This window comes from Ursus arctos, unplaced genomic scaffold (assembly GCF_023065955.2).
Source record: "Ursus arctos isolate Adak ecotype North America unplaced genomic scaffold, UrsArc2.0 scaffold_25, whole genome shotgun sequence".
Lineage (NCBI taxonomy): Eukaryota > Metazoa > Chordata > Mammalia > Carnivora > Ursidae > Ursus > Ursus arctos.
The window spans coordinates 45,925,827-45,939,952 of record NW_026622930.1 but is presented as its reverse complement, the minus strand read 5'-3'; the positions used below and the strand labels follow the sequence as shown (position 1 = coordinate 45,939,952).

The 14,126-nt window shown below is 41.1% G+C and overlaps 1 long non-coding RNA gene across 1 annotated transcript; it reads right to left on the bottom strand.

Moving 5' to 3' along the window:
• Positions 1 to 6,368: 6,368 nt before the first annotated feature.
• Positions 6,369 to 13,396, bottom strand: LOC125282836 (uncharacterized). Its single transcript, XR_007190195.2, has 3 exons — positions 13,268 to 13,396; positions 12,673 to 12,910; positions 6,369 to 6,532 (listed from the first exon to the last, which is right to left on the bottom strand). It is a non-coding gene; the product is annotated as an uncharacterized LOC125282836 (long non-coding RNA).
• Between the last annotated feature and the right edge of the window lie 730 nt (positions 13,397 to 14,126).

Below are 14,126 nucleotides of genomic sequence, written 5' to 3'. Positions count from 1 at the left end.
AAGGACATATGCGGAGTCCCATGGATAAAAGAAAGTGTGGCATGAGTGATGTCTAGTCCGGTCAGAGCAAAGGCTTCTAGGGAGAAGTAGTAAAAAGAAAGCTAGAAAAGCAAGCAGAACCCAGATTATGAGTCTTATAAGGATCTCATGCCAAGGAAAATGGAAAGCCATTGAAGGGTTTAAATTATGAGATACAATCATATTTATATTTTAGAATGATAACTTAGATTTCAGTCTGGAGTTGGAGGGGAGAAAGGCTAGGGTTGGAAATAACAATTAAGAAGCTGTTGTAGACATTTGGGCTCTTTCCATAATTTGGCTATTGTTGATAATACTGCTATAAACATTGGGGTGCATGTATCCCTTTGAATTAGTAAAATTATTAATTTGTAAAAACACTATTTCCAGAGGATACATGCACCCCAATGTTTACAGCAGCACTATCAACAACAGCCAAATTATAGAAAGAGCCCAAATATCCATCAACTGATGAATGGATAAAGAAGATGTGGTGTGTATATATATGTGTATATATATATATATATATATATATATATGTATATATATATATATATATATATATATGTATATATATATATATATATAATGGAATATTACTCAGCCATAAAAAAAATGAAATATTGCCATTTGTACCAATGTGGATGGAGCTCAAGAGTATTATGCTAAGTGAAATAAGTCAGTCAGAGAAAGACAAATACCATACTATTTCACTCATACGTGGAATTTAAGAAACAAAACAAATGATCATGGGGGGGAAAGAGAGAGGCAAACCAAGAAACAGATTCTTAACTATAGAATTAGACTCTTAACTATAAGCTGATGGTGACCAGAGGGGAGGTGGGTGGGGGGCTTGGGTGAAACAGGTGATGGGGATTAAGGAGCGCACTTGTGATGAGCACCAGGTGAGGTATGGAAATGTTGAGTCACTATACTGTACACCTGAAACTAGTATTATACTGTACATTAACTAACTGGAATTTAAATAAACACACACACACAAAAAGAAGCTGTTATAGAGATGGAATTCCCGGTTACAGCCAAGGGAAGAGATTAGCAAATCTTCTCCCTGAAAAGCAACTATAAAGCTGGAAAAAAAATGGCAAACGAATCATCTTTCAACAGTCTGAAAATTAATAAAAGCATGCAACAATCTGAAAAGCATTTATATTTGAAAATCTGCTTAACTTCCCAAGTGGGAACATGGGAATCTGTGGTGTTCTGGACTTGGGCCACTTCTCCTTCCACCCCCAGCTCAGTTGGCAAGAAACTTTTCTAAGGCAGGGCAGGTCACAAGGACCAGTAGCTTCTCCCTGACAGGTGAAGGCACTTGCTTAGTGCGATGTGGTGGGAAAAGACTGCACCCAACAGTGTTATTGGTAAAAGTGGCAATCACAACAGTAGTTGAGTAGGAAAGGCTCACAGCTCTGCTAGCCTGAGGTTGTAGTCATTGTTGGAGAAGGCATATTTCTTACTTGCCTGTGTGTGCCGCTTCTACTGGAGAAAACCCAAAGCAGTTATAATGCCTTGCTGACCCTGAAGTGAACGCATGCACATAGGAGACACCGAAGGGCCCGGCAGAGAGTAGAACCCCGGGCATACTTTAAAATGGCATGGACTTTGAATGTCACCCGCTTTACCCTGTACGTATTCATCCAGCAGAGAACAGAAGCCTTACTGGCTTGACATGGTTGAGTCCCACCTCTATCCAACCCCTGTCTAAACGAAGCAATGCAGACACAGGGGTGGTGACTTTAAAGAAGCAAGGTTAAAAATAAAAACAAGACTATTAAAAAAAAAAGCATGAAGCAGAGACACGGGCAGTCACACACCACAGAGGAGACAGATTTCACAGACCTTGCCAGGTAAATCATCTGACAAAGAAATAAAAGTGCAACAATAACAATCTTCAGCAGGTAGAAAAATCAGAATCCAGAGTTGCTTTAAATGTATTATCTAAAATGCCCGATTTCAACAAAGACTGCTAGACACTCAAGGAAACAGGGAAGTGCAATGCAGACTCAGGAAGTAAAGGACCCAATAAAACTGCCACATGTAGCTGAGTTGCATGCTTCGGCGGCTCACAGCGTCTAAGAAGCAGACCCAGATGAGATTAGACATGCAAAAGATTCACTGGTGGAAATGCTTGTGAACATGAAGGGAGAAGGGAGCAGAAATAGGTAGGGACAGCCCTGGGGCCCCAGTGCAGGTCTGAGACCTATGAAATGAGAGCAGGAAAAGCAAGATTGGCTAGTGAGACCCTAAGTCGCAGTACAGTTCTGAGAGAGTCTCGGCTATCCCTGTTAGAGGAGCCCAGTGCTGGGCAGGCTCAGCTGTGGTATCCCCACTAAGCGACTACCTGGGAGTAACCCAGGAGAAGTGTGGTCTCAGCATGACCAGCAAAGGTGAAGATGCAGCTGCTCAAACATCCGACCTTTTGGCCTTCCGTAACGCCCACTCCCAGCAGCCTCTTCCTTCTGTTCGGCTCTCCTCTTCCGTTTGCCAGAATAACTCAGGCCTCTCCACTTTACTTGGCATCAGCCATCTCTAGTCTTCTAAGAGTGAGTTTACCTGATCCCCTGGGGCCTCACCAAAGCCTCCAAAGTCAGTGAATTCTCACTTAAACATTCTTCTGTTTCAACCCTCTTGATCAAGCACCCTGTAAATCCAATTCCAGGGGTAATCCCTTCATTCTTTTTTTTTTTCTAAGATTTTAATTTTTTAAAGTAATCTCTACACCCAGCTTGGGGCTCAAACCTACAACCCCAAGAACAAGAATTGCAGCTCCACCAACAGAGTCAGCCAGGTGTCCCGTAATCCCCTCGTTCTTAATGGTATATGCTAGTACATACCTAATTCTTAGTAATACCTAATGGTACATACCTAATTCTTAGAACTCTTTCAGGGTGTAATTTCCTCCCTCCCTCAACAGGCCCAGCACATCCCCGCCAGGTCACATGAAGATGTAACCCTGATCATCGCTCTGGCAGCCGGGAGAGGAGATGGGAGCAGCTCCTGCAGGGGGCACCTGTCGCCTTGCAGGGGAAAGGTCTCTGTAATAGCAGCTTCAGGCAGGAAGAGGGATAGTTCCTACTAGGGAAGGGTGGCCACCTTGGCAAGCCCTGAGAGCTCGGGGTGCCAGGGTTTGCCAGCCAAGGCCCTGACCTCAGCATGAGACCTGCCTAGTCTGAACACTTCAATGTCACCAGAGTTCTGTGGCTCTGTCATAGCCTCTTTCTGGGGCTCAGCTGTTTTTACTCTTCCATTTGAGAAGATAAAGAGCTCTTCTTAAGCTGTCAGAGGCCCTCTGGCTCGCACACTTAGCCTTTAATGGTTTGTTAACTGCCCTCAATTTCTCATTATCCCATCAAAGAACATCAATATAGCTTATTAAAAACAAGGCAATTCTACTCCCTGTAGGCATTGCTCCCTGATATCTTTCACATGCCAGAATCACTGCATTTCTCTGTAATGGGACATTTTCTAAAAATCCTCGGCATTCAGGTTCTCATCTTGTGCCATAGACAATATCATGCCCTCCACATTCTACTCAGTATAGGGTCCTTTGTGCCGGCCAGCCAGTGAGTGAGCCAGTCCCAAGCCCCATCTTACTGTCAGTTTTCTCACACCCAACCCTTGGTACCACCTGTGTCAGTTCAGGTCCTTCAAAACACAGACACTCAGGTGTGTTAGCCATGCAAGAGATTTCCTGGGGGAAGGATGAGGGGAAGGGAGCAGGAGTAGGTATGGAGCACCTTCCGGTTGCAGTGCAGGTCTGACTCCTGCAGAAGGAGAGAGGTAAAGAAGGATTGGGTAGGAAGAAGCTCAGACCTCAGTGGAGTTCAGAGAAAGTCTCAGCAGGGCTGATGGAGGGCCCCAGAAAAGACTGTCTCTAGACGAGTCCCAAAGCAGGGAGGCATGGCCCAGCCCGAGTACCCACACCGTGCTCAGACATTGGCTTAGTCATTGGCCCGGAACAGCCGTGGGAAGCATGGCTTGGGTGTGAGTGCCATGTGGCTCTAGGTGAGGCAGCTGGAAGCCGTCAGTCAGCTGTGACCCTCAGCAGTCCTACTGAGTGTTGATATGACAAGTGTAATTCCATCCTCTACATGTGTCCTTTGCCAGTGTTTCTGAGGATCCCCAGACTAGAGCATTTGCACAAATGTCTCCTTTTGTTTTGAATTCCTACTCCTGTCTAAGTGATCTGTCTCCTCTAGTGATCTTACCACTTCTGAAAACCTCAATGCTCTCTTGGCATCTATGCCCCAAATTTAAAGATCTCACTTCATTCCCCAAAGTGGTACTATCACAGTGCTATGATAGCTATCTGACATATGAAAGCCTTGGTGATAATGGGGAAAATTCCAAGAGAGAGACATGAAACACTTAAATTTTAATTTTAGATGCTATCATGCCTAAGTCCACTGACCCTTCTCTGCTACAAGGAATCTCTTACTAGGCTTTCCCACCCTCCCCCTTGCCCACTTGTCTCTTCCTGAGAGCTTTCCCCCATCCATTTCTTATTTCAGTATCAATTTTCAAAATTCTCCTTCTCCTGGGTTGTCCGGAAGGGAAAAAAATAATAAATATTCCTGTGTTTTGCATTCCTGCATGTAGTTTGTGGACAATGTTTATCTTTTATCTCAACTACTACCCAAGATGAGGATCTGGAGTCTCATTGGACATAACCAAAAAAGGGCTAACTAAAGTGTTTTTGTTAAATATTGTAGTCAATCCCAGATTTCTAGTACATTCTCATATCTTGGTTTTGGCCACTTCTCACTATATTTTTATTTGCTAATAAATTATTAAAAACTCAATCTCAGATTAAACAGAAGGTTATGATAGACCTCATGCAAAGATACAAAGCCATAAGCCACAGACTTTTCTATGCTATTCCTCATCTCAAGTTCATTTTCCAGTCTATTGGTATTTTCATCTTTGAAGGAGGTCACATTTAGTAATGGCAAATGTGCATTAAAAAGACTACATATCAATTTATGAACAGATGTAGGCATGTAGCCAACATGTATAAAAGGAAAATGTTTTAGGGAGCTGATTCTTTGATGTGTATGTTCTTTTATAAGAATTTTTCTTTATCTCTCCCATAAAAAAAGGAGCCTAGTTCAAAGCACAATCAGTCTTTCATGGTAAGGACAATGGATGGAAGCAATTTGAAGCAAATGCCCTTTGATTAAATAGATGACTATTTGACTTCTTAATAAATAATCAACATCAAAATAAAAGCCTAGATCTTTTCAAGTTCACATGGCTATGGTTTATTTTAGCAGAATTAAAATGGTATATGCACTTTGAACTCTGTAGCTTAAATATTTTTAAAAGACTCCTTGGAAATGATTTTGGAATAACCCAATATCGTTCATGCACCAAAGCATAGAAAATTGAAAGCAAATCAAGATCCCCAGAATATATATTTGCCTTTCAGCCTCACCTTGTACCTGTAACTTTGATTGCAAAACGACCCTTGCATGTGTTTATTTTGAAGTCACTTTTGATAGGGGGAGGTATGTGCTGCAATATACAGATAAGCAGGAAATGAACCATGGATGAAAAATCTATTAGTTCCAAAACTCAAAGAGAATAGCGGCCTCAGCACTGCATGCTTGTCCCTTTGCCAATTTAAAATTTTCTCTGTTCCCAGTGATGCCACCTGATTGTCCCAATTTTAAACCAGCCTATCCTGCATTTGTACTGGTTTATTGGTATGGGGAATTTATTTTTTTACCTACAAATTCCAAAGAAAACTGATCCTTTTCACATGTGTTCTCTGCTGGGATGCTCCAGTAATGGCAACTATGGTCATACCACTGGAGAACTGGTTGCCCTTCTGTTGACAATACCAGCTGGCTCTTGCTTCAGTTGTGGCTGTCCCTTTAAAAAGCCAGAGTTTTATTTTCTTCCCCATGGTTGGGACAACGTGTTCTCTTCAGTGAGTCGGAGATTCTTTCCCTCAAACACATACAAAGCATAAAAATACAAAACAATAACTCTACACCAAAGCTTAATTTTAATTACATAGCTTGCAGAGAAGCCATTAGTAAGAAAAAAGACTGCAGCATATCTCCTTACAACCTGCGTGTCCTTTGACTATGGCAGAGAGATTTCCTAAATGGTCACAGTTATTAGACTAGAACAAACTACTAATAAGCTAATATTAATTTGTTAATTTTTTTAAATTTTAAATTAATTTCAGAAGTGAGAATAAAAAGCGTAAGTTGCCTTCATTTCCCCTTGCCTGGTCAGAAACTTTTCACATTTGTATCACGTAGCAGTTTGCTGTGTGTTCTTCATGACCTTTCAATGCATTTACATATATACTTACGGGTATATGTAGCAGGTGGAATAGTGCCCCCAGAAAATTCACATCACATGGAACCTCCGAATATGATCTTATTTTGGAATAGGGACTTTGCAGATGTGACCAAGGTAAGGAAGGATCTTGAGATGAGATCATCCAGGGTAAGAGAGAGCCATAAATTCAATGATGATTGACCTTATAAGAGACAGAAAAGAAGATGCAGACATGTGGAGGAAAAGATACGTGAAGATGAGGACACTAATTGAAATGGTGCCTCCATCAGCCAAAGGAGACCAAGGATTATTTGCGACCACCAGAACCTGAAGACAGGCATGGAGTGGACTCTCCCTCAGAGCCTCCAGAGGAAACCAGCCCTGCTGACACCTCAATTTCAGACTTGTGACCTCCAGAATAGTGAGAGAATACATTTCTATTGTTTTAAGCCACCCAGTTTATGGTAATTTGTGGTGGCAGCCCTAGGAAACTAATACAGTACATAATTACTTACGCACACACAGAAAATTATTGTCTTGGAAAGTTTCCATAAGAATCAGTGATTCTCAGGGGAGGCTGAACTGCCCCACATAGAAACACATGAAGGTGGTTTGGGTTTCAAATAATTGGAGGATGCTGCAGGCGTTGAGTGGGCAATGTTCATACCAGTCCCACACGATGAGAAATTGTTCAACCTTCTGCCTGACTTTTGAATATCTCAAGAGACATTTATGTAGGTGAAAAACCCATTTACAATTATTTGAGGCTAGGACCTTATATTGTTATACAAGTAAACACAAGCCATAGTTTTAATATGCATCCATTTCCTGCACTTTCAAAAAATATGATTACTGTAAAGTGAGAGAACTCTGCCTTTTCTTTTGTTTGGAGTCATGTCTATGCAACTTGTCTGCATTGGTAGCTGTTGTCTCAAAACATCAAACAGTACCATTTTACCTGTTAATTTCACTGTGCCTGAACATTTACATAATTAAATAGATATTGTATTCATCAGGGTTCTCCTGATTAATGTGAAGAGGTTTATTATAAGGAATTGACTCTTGTGATTATAGAGGCTGACAAGTCCCAAGGTCTGTAGAGTGAGTTGGAGACCCAAAAAAGCCAACAGCATAGTTCTTATCTGAAGGCCAGCCGGCGTGGAACCCAGGAAGAGCTATGGTTTCAATTCAAATCCAAAGGCAGGGAAAAGAGAACATGCCACAGTTTGAAGGCAGTCAGGCAGGAGGAACTGCTTCTTATTTAGGTGAGGATCAGCCTATTTGTTCTCTTCAGGCCTTCAACTGATTGGATGAGGCTCACCGACATTAGGAAGGGCAATCTGCTCTACTAGGTCTACTGATATAAATGTTAATCTCACCCAAAACACCCTCACAGACACACAGAGAATAGTGATTGACCAAATATATATCTAGGCACTCTATGCCCCAGTCAAGTGGACACATAAAATCAATCATCACAAGTATTAATACACAATTACTTTTCTTTCATTTCTTCCTCATATTTTACTTAAATGTTATATTGGTTTCTCAAAAACTAATTTTCTAAGGCTATATTATTTATGAATTTTGTTTTACAATAGTAAGGGTGGGGGATGCCTGGGTGGCTCAGTCAGTTAAGCATCTGCCTTCAGCTCAGCTCATGATCTCAGGGTCCTGTGATCAAGCCCTGCGTCAGACTCCCTGCTCAGTGGGGAGTCTGCTTCTCCCTCTCTCGCTTCTCCTCCCCCACCTTGTGCTTTCTCTCTCACTCTCTCTCCCTCTCTAATAAATAAATAAAATCTTTAAAAAAATAAGAATAAATTTAAAAAAGTAAAAGGCGCATTAGAAAATATTCATTACAAAGAGAAGTCACTAGCTATTAGAGGGTCAGGAAGCACCCTCTGGCTGTGCTGCATTCAACAGCAATGGTTTATTAGTCCTCCATATGTGGATGTACAATAATATATTTAATTAATTAACACTTCAGTTGTTTTTTCTATTTTTTTGCTATTACCAAAGATCTCTTGGAGAACACCCTCATACATGTATCTTTATACATTTTACAATATTTCTGTATAATAGATTCCTCAAAATAGAACTCCTCAAAAGAGTATACACATTTAAAATGTTAGTAGACACTGCAGCAGGGGGTTATAAGACTAGAACTCTCTCTTCAACAGAAATTATATGCCAAAGAGTATAAAACAGATATATGTAGAGATGCTTTTGAAATGAGGATGGAAATCTGGAAGCCCCGCCCATTCCTCTGTGGGCCAAGGTAGTTATTGGACATCTCTGCAGGGCTCCTCAGGTGTCAGGAGCATAGTGTAAAGAGATATACAATTTGCCCCTTTCTTGGTGTCTCTGGCTTTGTGAAGATAGCCCTGTGAGGCTCCTCGATACCTTCTCCCCACTCTACCTGATATCCAGATCATTATCATCAGGTTAAGGGTCACCCCACTCATCAGGTATACAGGCTAACCAGCTAGAATCTCCATGCTGCCTTTATTATTATTATTTGCTTTGGAAATATTTAAAATACACATACTAAAAGTACATAAAATGTAAACATACAGCTTAATAAAACAGCATAATATACATACCTATATAGCCACTACCCAGATAAAGAAATAGAACCCCACTAGTGCTCCATGCTAAACACAAACACCTCATTCCATCCCAATGGTAACCACTGTACTGACACATATAGTAATCACTCCCTTGTTTTTCCTTATACTTGTACTCTAGCAAATACTACATATAGTAAATACACTATAGGTTCATTTTTACTGTTTGGTGGCTTCATATCAAAAGGATAATACTGCAGCCATTTTCTATTCTTTGGTACAATATTATGTTTGTGAAATTTTAAATTTTTATGTGCTATTGCATGTGGTTATGGTTTTTATTTTAATTTTTATTGCTATGTGACATTCGATACTATGAATACCATAATTTAATTATCCGTTCTATTGTTGATGGGCATTTGTTTTCAGTTCAAGGCTATTATAAATAATGCTGCTATGAACTTTTCCACACATATCTTCTAGTTTACATAGTCTTGCATTTCTATTTCGCAAATGGCTAGAGATAGAATTGCTGGGACATCACCCAAGCTTTCTATTCTGGGTTGTTTTCCTAAGTAAACAACCAACTCTACTGGTTTTAAAAAGTATTTGTTCTGTAGATTACCTGATATCCATATCCACATGTAGTTGCAATAATCAGTTCTCAGATATTCTCTGTATAGGGTTTCTTTTGGGGTGATGAAAATATTCTAAAGTGAGTGGTTATGATTACACAACACTAAATAGACTAAAAACCTCTGAATTACACACTTTAAAAGAATTGATTTTATGGATGTGAATTATTCTCAATTGTTATAACAAACAAACAAACTTCCAAATGACAAAAAGAATTCAGGATTGTTGATGACAGAAGCAATGTAATAGGAACCTCTTTCTACCTCCAACCGACCTACCAGGAATTCTGTGTTGGGGGGGCAGGGCAAGGGATGGGGAATGGGGAGGTAGGTAAAGAAGGAGAGTGGAAAGGGATGCCTGGGTGGCTCAGTTTGTTGGGCGTCTGCCTTCGGCTCAGGTCATGATCCCAGGGGTCCTGAGATCGAGTTCCGCATCAGGCTCCTTGCTTAGCAGGGAGCCTGCTTCTCCCTCTCTCCCTGACTCTCTCTCTCACTCTGTCTCTCTTTCTCTGACAAATAAATAAATAAAATCTTTTTAAAAAAGAGAGAGAGAGAGGGGACAGCAAGAAAGTGATAGGTTTAAATGGTAGCTTAGAAAAACGTTACAGTAGCTTGTATTATCTGATTTTGGGAAATAAGGAAAAGAAAATGGAATAGGATTGGTGGAGCACTTTAAGCAACAATTATGTTTAAATGTGCATGATTTTCTGATCTGCAAATATCAGCTCTCCCCATCCCAAGGAGTGTCAATATGTTCACGGAATACATGAAGAAAATTGAGTTTTAGGGATAAAACTCAGGGTCACAGGGTTAACATATATAAATAATGATAATCATAATAACAATCACAGCTAACACATTATTATTTAACATTTATTTTGTATTTATTATAAGACTTCAAGCCCCTGCTGTATCACTTACTATCTGTGTAAGCTTGAGGAAGCTACTTAGCTTCTCTTGACCTTACTTTCTTCATTCAATGAGCTGCTATTGTGCATTTCAGTTCCAGAAACGATGTCATGGGACTTGCCATTGCTCTCCCCTGCTTTACTTTAAAGGAGGGTGCACAGTAGTAATATGCCAGTTAGAAGGGGTGTACATTTATCCAGCTCTTCCCCACTCACACCCCCAACATAATCCCCTTAATGAGGTAAGGCTGCTGGCAAGAGACGGGAACATCCCCTGGGTCAAGAGAACACAGAAAACTGCCTTTCTGCTTGAAACTAGAGAAAAGGGGAAAATAAGAAAAATAATGTCTCAACAAATCATCCTGTCACAGAAGCATCCGACTAGCTGGAGAATTCTAAGCAGCATAACTACAAAAGCCTTTGTTCGAACTGTATGGTATTCTGTGCCTCTTAGGATACGGTATGAGAAATAATTTTTTAAGTCCATAAATGATTCTTTGAAATACATCTTTTTACCTTTTTATTTTTATAAAGTGGGGGATAAGCTCATTTTTGTTAACAAGTACAGGTAAGTAACACAACTCATGTCAGTTTTGTTCATTTTGAAGGTTTAGGGGCATGTAAAGTGTCCAGAAAATTCCAACGGGCTGTTGCTATCAAATGAATCAAGATGGCTTCTTCAGCAGCTGAATATCACTCTATATAACACTTTTCTTCTATAAATGAAGGCCTTGTTTTACAACTGGCCTGGATGCTTCTGATTTTATTGGAACTATACTAAGAAGCCGGTTTGCTGTGAATTCCTGCCTTGTGGCTAAAGGTGCACAAAGTCAATACAGTGCCTGAGCTGCTGCGAGGTCTCACACCACCCACGTCCCAGGTGGAATTAAATGTCCTCAAGTAGGCTACTTTGAAACTCTAGTTTTTAAAGCATGCTTTTCAGAGCAGCAAAACACAAATGGCTGTGTGTATATTTGCTGCACTTTATGCATCCCACTTATAAAAGCTGTATTGAACATTTATGAGGCTTCTCCTCTGAAAAACTGCAGATCACAATAGAAAGTATGTTTTTGCATTTTTACTCAAACCTCAGACTCCAATAGACTGAGAGCCTGATGGAGCCAACTGAAAAGAGGGAGTTGGTTACCACAACATACAGTTTTCCTGGCACAAATAAATCTGTCTCACTCACTCAGGCCTTGAGGCAAAGGAACAAAAGAACCCAAGCAGTTCCAGAATGCTTTGCCCACAGCTGCCCCTGCCCCTGCTCTTTTTCTGCACAGAGAACAAGTGAGGGGAAGAAGTATAGCAGGCAGTGCCTGTGAGCTCTGCAAGATGGGGTGAAAGGGAACACTAGGAACCTCTTCATCTTTTTCCACCACATATCTAATACCTTTTCCTTGACTTTCCAATTTCAAAACTATTGTACACTGTTCAAACAGCAAAGGTCTAATTATGAGTGGCTTCCCAATGTTTGCATTAAGCAAGTCACCTTGTTTCCAAGGTAATCAAGCAACAAATGTTCACTGCATTTATTGTTTGAAAAGTATTTAAATATACTTAATTTCTTCCCAGCCATCTACTGGTAATAGTCAGGGTCCAACAAGGAAACCACTCTATTTTTTTTTAAAGGGAAATAGATGCTTGGAAATAGAGTGATAGAAGAGCTGGAAGCCAAACAAGAGATAGGCCAAGCAGAGATTAACAACAGCGGGGAGACAAAGGGAAGTAGTGGAATTTCCAGAGCCCAGAGCCAAGGTGACCAGACGGGAGCTGGCACCACAGCAGACCCGTCCAGTGGGAGCTGAGCCAAAGGGGAGACGCAGCCACTGCTGGAGAAGCCATTCAAAGCAGAGAGCTGCCCTGTGTGCACCCTTCCTCCTGCACCTCCACCACCCCTCACCCCCACCCCCACCACACCTGCAACCTCTCACCAGTATCTTGCAATGCCCAAAAGCCAGAAGCCAACTGACAGGAGAGTGTGGGAATTAGCCTGCAGGTAGTGTTGAGCCCCACCACCTGGAGAGCAGAGAAGGGGATAGAGAATGAATGTGAAGGGCACACTGAGATCACATTTTTCTTGATCATTCTCTGGCTTCTCAAAGCTAAAGAAAAAATACTCCTGATACGAATTCTCTAGCTTACTGGATAATGGGGAAGATTAAGTTCTAAAGGCTGCAGCCACCAAGTTAACTCCACCTTAACCTTACCTTCTAACTGAGGACCACTCACCTGTGGTATCACCAGTCTCTATAGCTCTCCCAGCAAAAGCTCTTGTCCAGTGGGAACCATTGCAGCCTCATTCAGAGGAACAATTGCCTTTTTCTTGAATTTCTTGACATTGTTTCAGTATTTTCTCATACTTACACAGGAACTATTATGCAGCATTTTATGAGCTGTCACAAAGAAATACGGGTGTGGGATGAGTCCGTGGCTGACAGGGTGCTTTTGCCACGTATGTCTTCCAGAGCTTTGAGGTATAGGGAGAGAGAAGGAGGAAAAAACTAATGTGAATGAGTGGTGAGTTACATTTCCTGTCCTCTTTCTTAGCATAAAAACATGTTCTTTTTTTCCCCCCCTTTCTTATTTTTTTCCTCCTCCTTCTAAAGAAGAAAGGATATACCTAAGAGAAATATTTGGGCTATCTAAGGGTGGGGAACAAGGGCAGTTCATCCAAAAACAGCTGGAATGTATCTGCAATGGGAGTGGACCAAAAAAGTTCTTTCTGTGCCATCAGTGAATCGTTGCTGTGAGAAAGCCAAAATAGCAACCTCTTTATCTCCAAAACAATTCTCCCTGAGGCCAGTTCCCAGCTTAATATGCATACCCAGGACACTTCCCAGCTGTCTGGCAAGGCTGAGTTGTTCTCCACTGATCGGAGCCTCAGATCACAAAGGAAGCTGCCATGTCCAAGGGCTTCACATCACATACGGTAGAGGGGCACAGCAGGTCTGAGAAAGTCCTGTGAGATAAGACACTGCACAGGTCATTCTGAATACATAAGAAAAAACTATTGTCTTTAACATGTGACATAATTGGTATCTATTCAGCACTTGCTACGTGCTATCTTACTGAATCTTCACAAGAGCCCTTCGTGGTCACCATTCCTATTTTCCCCACTTCATAGATGAGGATGCTAAGGCTCTGAGGTTGGGTTATTTGTCCAGCATCTCACAGCTAATAAGGGGCAGATTTGAGACTCAAACCTATGTCTGTCTCTCCCACTGATTCAAAGGTCTTCATAGGTTTTACTAGTCTGCGTATCAACTCTAAGGGAAACTCAATGGAGAGTTTGCACATTCAGTGCTAACCTGCCTCGCAAATGATCACTGACCTCATCACCCATGATTTATGAAAGAGATGATAAACCGAATCATTACTTGTTGTTTTTCTCTTTGTAATATCTGCATGCAAATGATCAGTGAACTCTTGCTATCTATTTAGTCTTAATGACTGAGTCATAGGATATCTGCTGATGTCCTAGACGCTTCTATGTTTGAATCTCTCCAGCTATTCAAACCCTGGAGAATGAATGCTCCATTTCTGAAGCTTTTCTTCCCAGAGATTTTTCATCTGGAATCCCAAAGATTGGAATCTGTAGGCTAAGATCCTGGCCAGTTCTGGAATGACTCCTAATCTTGTCTTCAGGGAAGGTCATATATCTTAACAGCATTTTGCCCAAGATG